Source organism: Pongo abelii, chromosome 8, assembly GCF_028885655.2.
Source record: "Pongo abelii isolate AG06213 chromosome 8, NHGRI_mPonAbe1-v2.0_pri, whole genome shotgun sequence".
Lineage (NCBI taxonomy): Eukaryota > Metazoa > Chordata > Mammalia > Primates > Hominidae > Pongo > Pongo abelii.
This window is the reverse complement of record NC_071993.2, coordinates 56,663,377-56,672,689: the sequence shown is the minus strand read 5'-3', so window position 1 is coordinate 56,672,689 and position 9,313 is coordinate 56,663,377. Positions and strand designations below refer to the sequence as shown.

The 9,313-nt window shown below is 47.7% G+C and overlaps 1 pseudogene; it reads left to right on the top strand.

Annotated features, from left to right (window-relative positions):
• The first annotated feature begins 3,705 nt into the window (after nucleotides 1-3,705).
• Nucleotides 3,706-4,849, top strand: LOC100451094 (adenosylhomocysteinase-like; annotated as a pseudogene).
• Nucleotides 4,850-9,313: the final 4,464 nt, after the last annotated feature.

Below are 9,313 nucleotides of genomic sequence, written 5' to 3'. Positions count from 1 at the left end.
GAATCTCCTTGTTTCTTGTATCTGCTGCCTCTCTTTGGGATACCTGGGAGTTTTTCCTCTGAGCTCCTCTTCAATAGGCAATGATTTTCCATGAGAATCCTGGTTCCCCTGGATGAGGATGGTGTCTCCTGGGGAGAGTTTCCTGTTTGGTTTTGCTGGAGGCTGGCAGGTTCTCTCAGTTGCAGATGGGTATGATGTTAGCTCCTCAGCTCAGAGTTTTTGCACCAGCTCACTGCAGACTTGGGGCCCTGGTTTCCCACAGATGCCCAGGGCAGGGGGCCTTCCTCTGTGCTAGGTGCTGCTCCGTGGTATTTGTTCCATGACTTTGCAAACATTGTTGTAAAATCAGTTTGTAACATTGGCCTAGTAAACAAAAGTAACACATGTGTCTCCTGGAACAATGGACTGTCACCACCCCCTTCTCATCTTCATCCCAGTCCTCAGGGAGGCCCCTGCACCACTGATGTCTGAGGCCACCAAGACAGGAAGACCCTGGGGGGAGGGTAAATGGGAGATGCCTCTCAGCCCCTGTGCCTGCTGTCTCCTGGGCCCCAGGGTAGAGCTTTTGCAGACTTTGTTCCTTCCCGTTTCTGAGACAGCCTGAGCTCAGGCCACCCTCCCCTTCATGGAGTCCCAGCTGTCAAACAAACACCTCCAGGGCCATCTGCTCTCTGAGCAAGAGTCTTCCTCCTGGGATGCCCCCACCCACCCACAGAAGCAGGGATATAGGGAAGGAAGGACCAGGATTTCTGGTTGCAATAATTGTATCCGTGAATTTGAGACCCCCAGGTTACCTTTGGACTCATGAGCTAAACTGCTGGGCATTCTGGCCTGAATGTCCCTGGAGCCCAGAACCTCCACAGGGATCATGAGCAGGGGGTCACTGCCCCAGAACAATGAGGGCACCCACATGGTCTACCCTGGCTCCTCACTCGTCAGAGGAAATGACGAGGTTCTAAGGTCCCCTCCAGTATTGCAGGCTGGCCTGAGCCATAAGGTTCTGACCCAGCATGGCATCAAATGCCTGGAGCTCATCTGGCAGTAGCAGCCACCGAGGAGCCCCCGGGTGTGCTGTGCAGGGGGGATGTGTGGAATCTCATTCACTCTGGACAGCTGTGGCCCCCAAACTACCCATAACGATGCAGTCCAGCTGGAACTGGGGTCTTTTGGCTTCAAAACATGTTGGGGTCTTTCCCCACAGCCCCATTGTCTTTTAGAAATTACCACTTAGAGAGGGCAGTGCTGCTGATAAAGCCTGGCATGCACTGAATTGTGTCCTCCCCAAATTTATATATTAAAATCCCAACCCCTGGTTCCTCAGAATGCAGCGTACTGTGTTTGGAGAGGATTTGTAAAGGTTAAATTAAACAAGGTCATTAGGGTGGGCCCTAATCCACTACGACTGTTGTCCTTACAGGAACAGTGTGGGAAACAGACATGCACAGAGGGAAAAGCATGGGAGGACACAGGAGGGAGGCGGCCGTCAGCAAACCTGGCTCCATGAGACTCAGAGGAAACGACCCTCCCCACACCTTGACCTTGGACTTGCAGCCTGCAGAATTCTGAGGAAAAAATGTCTATTTTTCTGTCACTCAGTGCATGGGACTTTGTTCTGGCCACCTAGTGGACAAATACAATGGCTTTGCTGTTAACAGCCTAGTGGACAAATACAATGGCTTTGCTGTTAACAGCCCAGACCCACATTTCCTGCACATAAGGCATGGGACTCCCTCATCCCCTCTGCCCAGGCCCAGCCCTGGTCTCCGAGCTGGGTAGGCTGCAGGCAGCAGGCAGGAGTGGGGCCTGATGGAAGGGGTGGTGCTGAGGCAGTGAGGGCAGCAGAGGGATGCTCACTGGCTCATGTGGCTCAGCTTCGTGGAATCATCAGGAGCAGGAGTGAAGGAAGCAGGTGACAGGGGCCACTCATGGAGACACAGATGGGCAGGTTCCTCCACATGCTGGAGACAATTTTGGAGGCACCTGCTCCACCCACTGCCACACCCTCAGACTTCCCCATACGCCATGCTGGATCCAGCAGCAGCCCTGATTGTATGGTATGACCTTGGTGGTCAGATCAGGCATGGACAGCTTGACCCAGACTATGGGATCAGAATCTCTCCCCAGCAACGGGGCCATGGGGTCATCTGAACAGAGGACAAGCAACCGCAGACTGCAGGGCTACTAGCAGCCAAGTACACAGAGAGGCAGAGATGGGGAGAAGGGAGCAGGTGCAGAGGGAGGGAAGGGGCAGAACTGAGGCCGCATAGCCCAGGGATCAGGGAAACCTGAAGGAGACCCCAAGCAGGAGTCCTGTGGGCTTTCCAATGTCTGGTCCTGCTGAGGCCTGGCTGCCCTTGTGATCATGAGCTGGCAACCTACAGTCGCTACAGCCCTGTCCTTCTGGTCTCCTCTTGGGTCCTGCCTCTGCACAGCCTGTAGCCAGGCTCAGGCTGGGATCTCCCATATGGACCCTAAGGCAGGCTTTCCTATACTTTCCATGGAAATTCTCCAGCTGATAGAAGAGGTGAACACCCCAAGCTGGGGCCACATTCTCAAGCGGTCTGTGAAATTTTTGCAAGGTTTGTGGTTCATCTAAAAGATTCATAATTTCAAAATGGAATTCTTGATAGTTAGGGAGATTTTTCACATACCCCAAAGGGCTCCTCCTTCTCCAGGGTTGGGCCAAAGTCCTGTGTCCAGAAGCCCCCTGGTCAGCAGTTCTCGGCTTCCCCGATCACCCAGTGTCCAGCCTGCATGGGTCCTTCAGTCCCAGGGCCATGGTGCTGAGTCCCTGGGCCTGGCACCATCTAGACACCCCTTGGGGGTCCAGTGATGTGCAAGCTACATCTCTAACCCCCTGACCTCTGCCTTATCTACCTCCCTGCCCACTCCCTCATTCAGAGACACTGAGCATCACCGCTCAGGAGTTTCCATCTTAACACAAGACAGAACAGAGTTTCACTTCAGGCCACTGTTCCCACTGTGTCTTAGTCCATTTGGGCTGCTCTAAAGAAAGTACCGTGAACTGTATAATTTTTAAACAACAGGAATTTATTTTAAACAGTTCTGGAGGCTGGGAAGTCCATATCAAGGCAGATTAGGTTTCTGGTGAGAGTCAGCTCTCTGGTTCATTGTTAACATCTTTTGGCCAAGTGTCTCCTGTGTCCTCCCATGGTGGAAGGGGCGAGGCAGCCCTCTAGGGCCTCTTTTATAAAGGCACTAATTCAATCCATGAGGCTCCGCCCTGGTGACCTAATCACCTCCCCATACTCCCACTTCCTCATTACCATCCCTTGGGGTTTAGGATTTCAACATGTGAATCTTTAGGGGACACTAACTTTCATTTCATAGCATTTGGACTTTCACCATTGCCTCACCCCCGCCCCTCTAATTCTTGGGCCTTCGGACTCAGACTGAGTCACACCACAGACATTCTTGTTTCTCTAGCTTGCAGATAGCAAACCATGGGACTTCTCGGTCTCCATAACCACATGAGCCAATTCCTATAATAAATCTGCTCTTACATATACCTGTATATAGCCTGTTGGTTCTATTTCTCTGGATAACCCTAGCTAATACACACTGCAAGCACCCGCGCAATACCAAGGGCCTGGCCATCTGCTTGAAATTGAAAATAGAAAACAAACACACACACACACACACACACACACACACACAGAGAGAGAGCGAGAGAGAGAGAGACCCTGCCCAGAGCCACCCACCCAGTGCCTGTCCCCAGACCAAGGCCCAGTCCCCTTCACCTGTCTCCACCATAAGCATCACCAGCCTGTCTGACAAACTGCCCTGCAAAGTTATTGACATTGGCCTGGCCGCCTGGGGACACAAGGCCCTGAACATTGTGGAGAATGAGATGCCAGGCCTGATGCACATGCAGGAACTGTACTTGGCCTTCAAGCTACTAGAGGGCACCCGAATCGCCAGCTGCCTGCACACAACCATGGAGACGGCCATCCACATTGAGACCCTCATCACCCTGGGTGCCCCAGCAGCAACATCTTCCTCACCCAGGACCATGTGTTGGCTGCCATTGCCAAGGCTGGCATTCCAGTATACGCATGGAAGGGCGAAAGGACAAGGAGTACCTGTGGTGCATCGAGCAGTCACTGTAATTCAAGGATGGGCCCTCAACATTATTCTGGAGGATGGGGGTGACCTCGCCAACCTCTTCCACACCAAGTACTCACAGCTCTTGCTGACCATCTGAGGCACCTCCGAGGAGACCATGACTGGGGTCCACAACCCACAAAGGATGAAGGTCAATGGGATCCTGAAGGTGCCTGCCATCAATGTCAATGACTCCATCACCAAGAGCGAGTTCGACAAGCTCTCCGGCTGCTGGGAGTCCCTCATAGATGCATCAAGCAGGCCACAGAGGTGATGATTGCTGGCAAGGTAGCAGTGGTAGCAGGCTATGGCAACATGGGCAAGGGCTGTGCCCAGGCTCTGTGGGGTTTCAGGGCCCATGTCATCATCACCAAGATTGACCCCATCAGTGCACTGCAGGCTGCCATGGAGGGCTATAAGCCGACCACCATGGACGAAGCCTGTCAGGTGGGCAACATCTTTATCACCACCACAGGCTGTGTCAATATCATCCTTGGCCAGCACTTTGAACAGGTAAAGGATGATGCCATCATGTGTAATACTGGACACTTTGATGTGGAGATCAATGTCAAGTGGCTTAGTGAGAACACTTGGAGAAGGTGACCATCAAGCCCAGGTGGCCAGGTACTGGCTGAAGAATGGGCGCTGCACCATCCTGCTGGCTGAGGGTCGGCTGGTCAGCCTGGGTTGTGCCATGGGCCAACCTAACTCAGGGAAGAGATGAGCAAGTGAGAGAACTCTGAAATTTCACAACTCCACCATGGACTTTTGCAATCCTAGTCACAGGGAGCCCCCTCTTCACCCCCAGGCCTCCAGATGAACACAGGGAACCTGCTGGAGATGGTGCAGAGGCATTGCTCAAGCCTACATGGATCCCACAGGCTTTTCATCCCTGATCTGCCTGGTGCAGCCACTGTTGCCTGCCCATGGAAGGGAACTGGGCACTTTCGTGTGCCCCAAAGACAGATATCGCAGCTGTGGTAAGGAGAAGTGGGTAGACAATGCTCTACATGGCTTCCTTCTGCTTCTCCTCTCTGCCAAATGGGACTTGCCTGCTTTGGTGACAGGCTGCCATTGCGACCACCCACCCCTGCCTGAGCATGACAGCCACAGCTCAGTGTTCCTCTGAGAGCCCAACCCCCAGAGGCTGCCCATTAGCCTGTTCCACCACAGGCTTGTCTCTGCTGCCCCAGGCCAGGGAGGGAGCAGGAACCTTCCTGAGCTCCTAACAGCAAAATCCAGCTTTGGGAGAGAAGTGCTAGTGGGCCATGAGCCCAACAACTGCCATTGCTCATTGCCCCAGCTGAAGGTTCCTGCCCTCCTGGGTGAAAGGTGCACAGCACAGCCACCCTGCTATGCCTGGACACTACAGCTGTGGCCTGGAGCCCTTTGGAAAGCCCAGCCCCTTCAGTCCTGTGATCTGTTCTCAGGCTCCAGGGGACCAGCCCACCCCTTCCTATCACAGCCAGTACCTGAACTCTGGGCTGCTACAGAAATACTAAAAATCATTAGAGACTACTATGAACACCTCTATGCACACAAACCAGAAAACCCAGAGGAAACTGATAAATTCCTGGAAACACAAAGTCTCCCAAGATTGAACCAGGAAGAAATAGAAATCCTGAACAGACCAATAATGGGTAAGAAAATTGAATTAGTTATAAGAAACTTTCCAAAAAAAACACACACAAAAATTTCCCAGGACCAGATAAATTCACAGCTTTGTACATCTACCACATGTACAAAGAAGAGCTAGTATCAATCTTACTGAAACTATTCCAAAATATTGATGAGGATCCAGTATATCCTGATACCAAAAGCAGGCAAGGACACAACAAAAAATAAAAACACAGGCCAATATCCTTTATGAACGTACATGCAAAAATCATCAAAAAAACTAGTAAAACAAATCCAGCAGTGCATCAAAAAGGTAATTCATCACAGTCAAGTGGGCTTTATTCCAGGGATGCAAAGATGGTTAAAGACAGCAAATTAATAAACATGATTCACCACATAAACAGAACTAAAACAAAAATCATATGATCAGTAGATGAAAACCCTCAATAAACTAGACATCAAAAGAACATACCTCAATAACAGCCATATAAGACAAACCCATAGCCAACATCATACTGAATGGGAAAAAGTTAAAAGCATTCTCCTTAAGATCTGAAACAAGACAAGAGTGCCCACTCTCGCCACTCCTATTTGACATAGTACTGGAAGTCCTAGCTGGAGCAATCAGGCAAGAGAAAGAAATAGAAGGTATCCAGACTGGAAAAGAGGTAGTCAAATTATCTCTGTTTGCTGATGACATGATTGTATACCTAGAAAACCCTAAAGACTCTTCCAATAGACTCCTAGACTTGATAAACAACTTTGGTAAAGTTTCATGAGATAAAAATCAATGTACAAAGATCAGTAGCATTTGAATACACCAATAACATGGAAGCTGAGAACCAAATCAGGAACTCAATCTCATTTACAATAGCCACACTAAAAAAAAAAAACTAGCTAGGAATACATTTAACCAAGGAGGTGAAAGATCTCTATAAGGGTAACTATGAAATACTGATGAAAGAAACCATAGATGATGCAAACGGAAAAACATCTCATGCTCATGAATTGGAATAATCGATATTGTTAAAATGACCATATTCCCTAAAGCAATCTACAGATATGACAAAATTCCTGTCAAATTTTAAACATTATTATTCCCAGAACTAGAAAAAAATTCTAAAGTTTATATGAAACAAAATAAAGCCTAACTAGCCAAAGTAATTGTAAGAAAAAAAAATCCAGAGACATCATATTGCCTGACTTCAAACTATACTACAACGTTGTAGTAGAAGCATGGTACTAGCACAAAAAATGGACATGTAGATCAATGAAACAGAATAGAGAGCCCCAAAATTAAAGCTACATACCTACGATTAATAGATGTTTGACAAAGTCAACAAAAATAAACAGTGGGGAAAGGACAGACACCTATTCAATAAGTGGTGCTGGCAAAATTGGCTAGCCACATGCAGAAGAATGGAACTGGATCCTATCTCATTATAAACAAAAATTAATTCAAGATGGATTAAAGACTCAAACAAGACCGAAACTATAAAAATCCTAGAAAAAAAACCTAGGAAAAATGTGGATATCAGCCTAGGCAAATAATTTATGACAAAGACCCCAAAAGCAAATGCAACAAAAACAAAAATAGGCAAATGGAACTTAATTAAACTGGAAAGCTTCTGCACAGCAAAATAAATGATCAACAGAGTAAACAGACAATTTACAGAATGGGAGAAAATATTTGCATATTATGCTTCCAACAAAGAACTAATATCCAGAATATATAAGGAAATCAAACAACTAAGAAAAAAACAAGCAACCTTATTAAAAATTGAGCAAAGGATATGAAGACGTTTCTCAAAAGAAGAAATATAAGCAGCAAACACATGAAAAAATTCTCAACATTGCTAATTATCAGATAAATGCAAATTAGCACCACCCTAAAATATCATTTTACACCAGTCAGAATGGCTATTTTTAAAAAGTCAAAGAACACTAGATGTTGTTGTGGATGTAGACAAAAGGAAACGTTCATACACTGATGGTGGAAATGTAAATTGGTTCAACATCTATGAAAATCAGCATTGAGATTTCTCAAAGAACTAAAAATAGAACTACCATATGACTCAGTAGTCCAACTACTGGGTGTCTATCCAAAGGAAAAGAAATCCCTATATAAAGAAGACATCTGTACTAGTATGCTTATCTCAGCAATATTCACAATAGCAAAGTCACGGAACCAATGGTTGCTCAGATAAATAAAATGTAGTATATATACACTATGAAATACTATGCATCCATAAAAAATGAAATCATGTTCTTTGCAGCAACGTGATGGAGGTGGAGGCCATTATCCTGAGTGAACTAACTCAGAAACAGAAAATCAAATACCGCACGTTCTCACTTATGAGTGGGAACTAAACAATGGGTACACATGGACATACAGATGGAAATAAGAGATGCTGGGGACTCCAAAAGGGGAGAGGGTGGGAGGGAGATGAGGGTTGAAAGACTACCTATTGGAAACAATGTTTGGTATCTGTGTGATGGGTACACTAGAAGCCCAGTCTCCACCAGTACACAATATACCCATGTAACGATCATGCACATGTACCCCCTGAATCTAAAATTTAAAAAGGCAGCCCACCTGCAACTCAGCCCACCTGCATGATCAAGGCCTGTGTCCCTTTTCTCCCTTCACTAGGATGATGCCAAACCTCGGGGATCAACTCAGCTGGAGAGGAGGAGGCAGGGCAGGAGTGGCCCATGGAAGCATGGCTGGCAAAGTTCCCTCTGCCTGCCCCTGCTATCACTGTTCAACACAGAAAGCCTGGGAGGGTCCTTGTGGGTGGCCAGGGCAGTGGGGTCCTCCCCTCTGATGTCTTCTGAGCTCACCTTCTTAATATATGACTTCCTCCCTTGAGGGATGAGGAAGGATGACAGGCCCTAGCTTGAGTTCATATTGGCTAAACTCCAAAGGCTCTTAATCCCCATTAACAAACAAGTATGTTGATTTCCCCAGCATCACATAAAGCTCTTCATGAAATTGCACATTTCTTCCTATGGGGTCTCAGAGTTGCAGGGATGGGAAGCAACATCATGTTTCCACGTGGGTAACACAGAAGAAATAAAGTCTTTCTGCACTTTCATGTTATTTCAACTCCCTTTCTGCCTAATGAAAGCTTTCCCACGCTTTTCCTGGTGTCGTGAGTACAGTGAACATTTTCTCCCTTAGTCTTGAGAGATACACAGTCCCAGGCACCTTGTAAAGTTGCCTTGGCTGCTCTGGGCACATTTGTATGTGGCTGTAGGCATTAGGCAGCTGGGCCAGGCAGTCTAGAGCCAGAGGGTGCACTGTCTGGCTGGCTGTCCCTTCCCACACCTGCGAGCATGCATCCTACCTCTCTGGACCCTGTCTCATTGCGCTGCACACAGGCCATGCACCTGCTCACCAGGCACCAGGCGCCCTTGTCATAAATATCTCCACCTGTCTAGCAATGAGGTGGGAACGCTCAATTCTTTGTGAAAGTCTCTGTATTTACAGGACCAGAGGTGTTTTGTTTTGTGAAACAAAAACTCTAAAAAATAAAGCAAGACAAAAAATTGATGAAGCCAGGCTTCC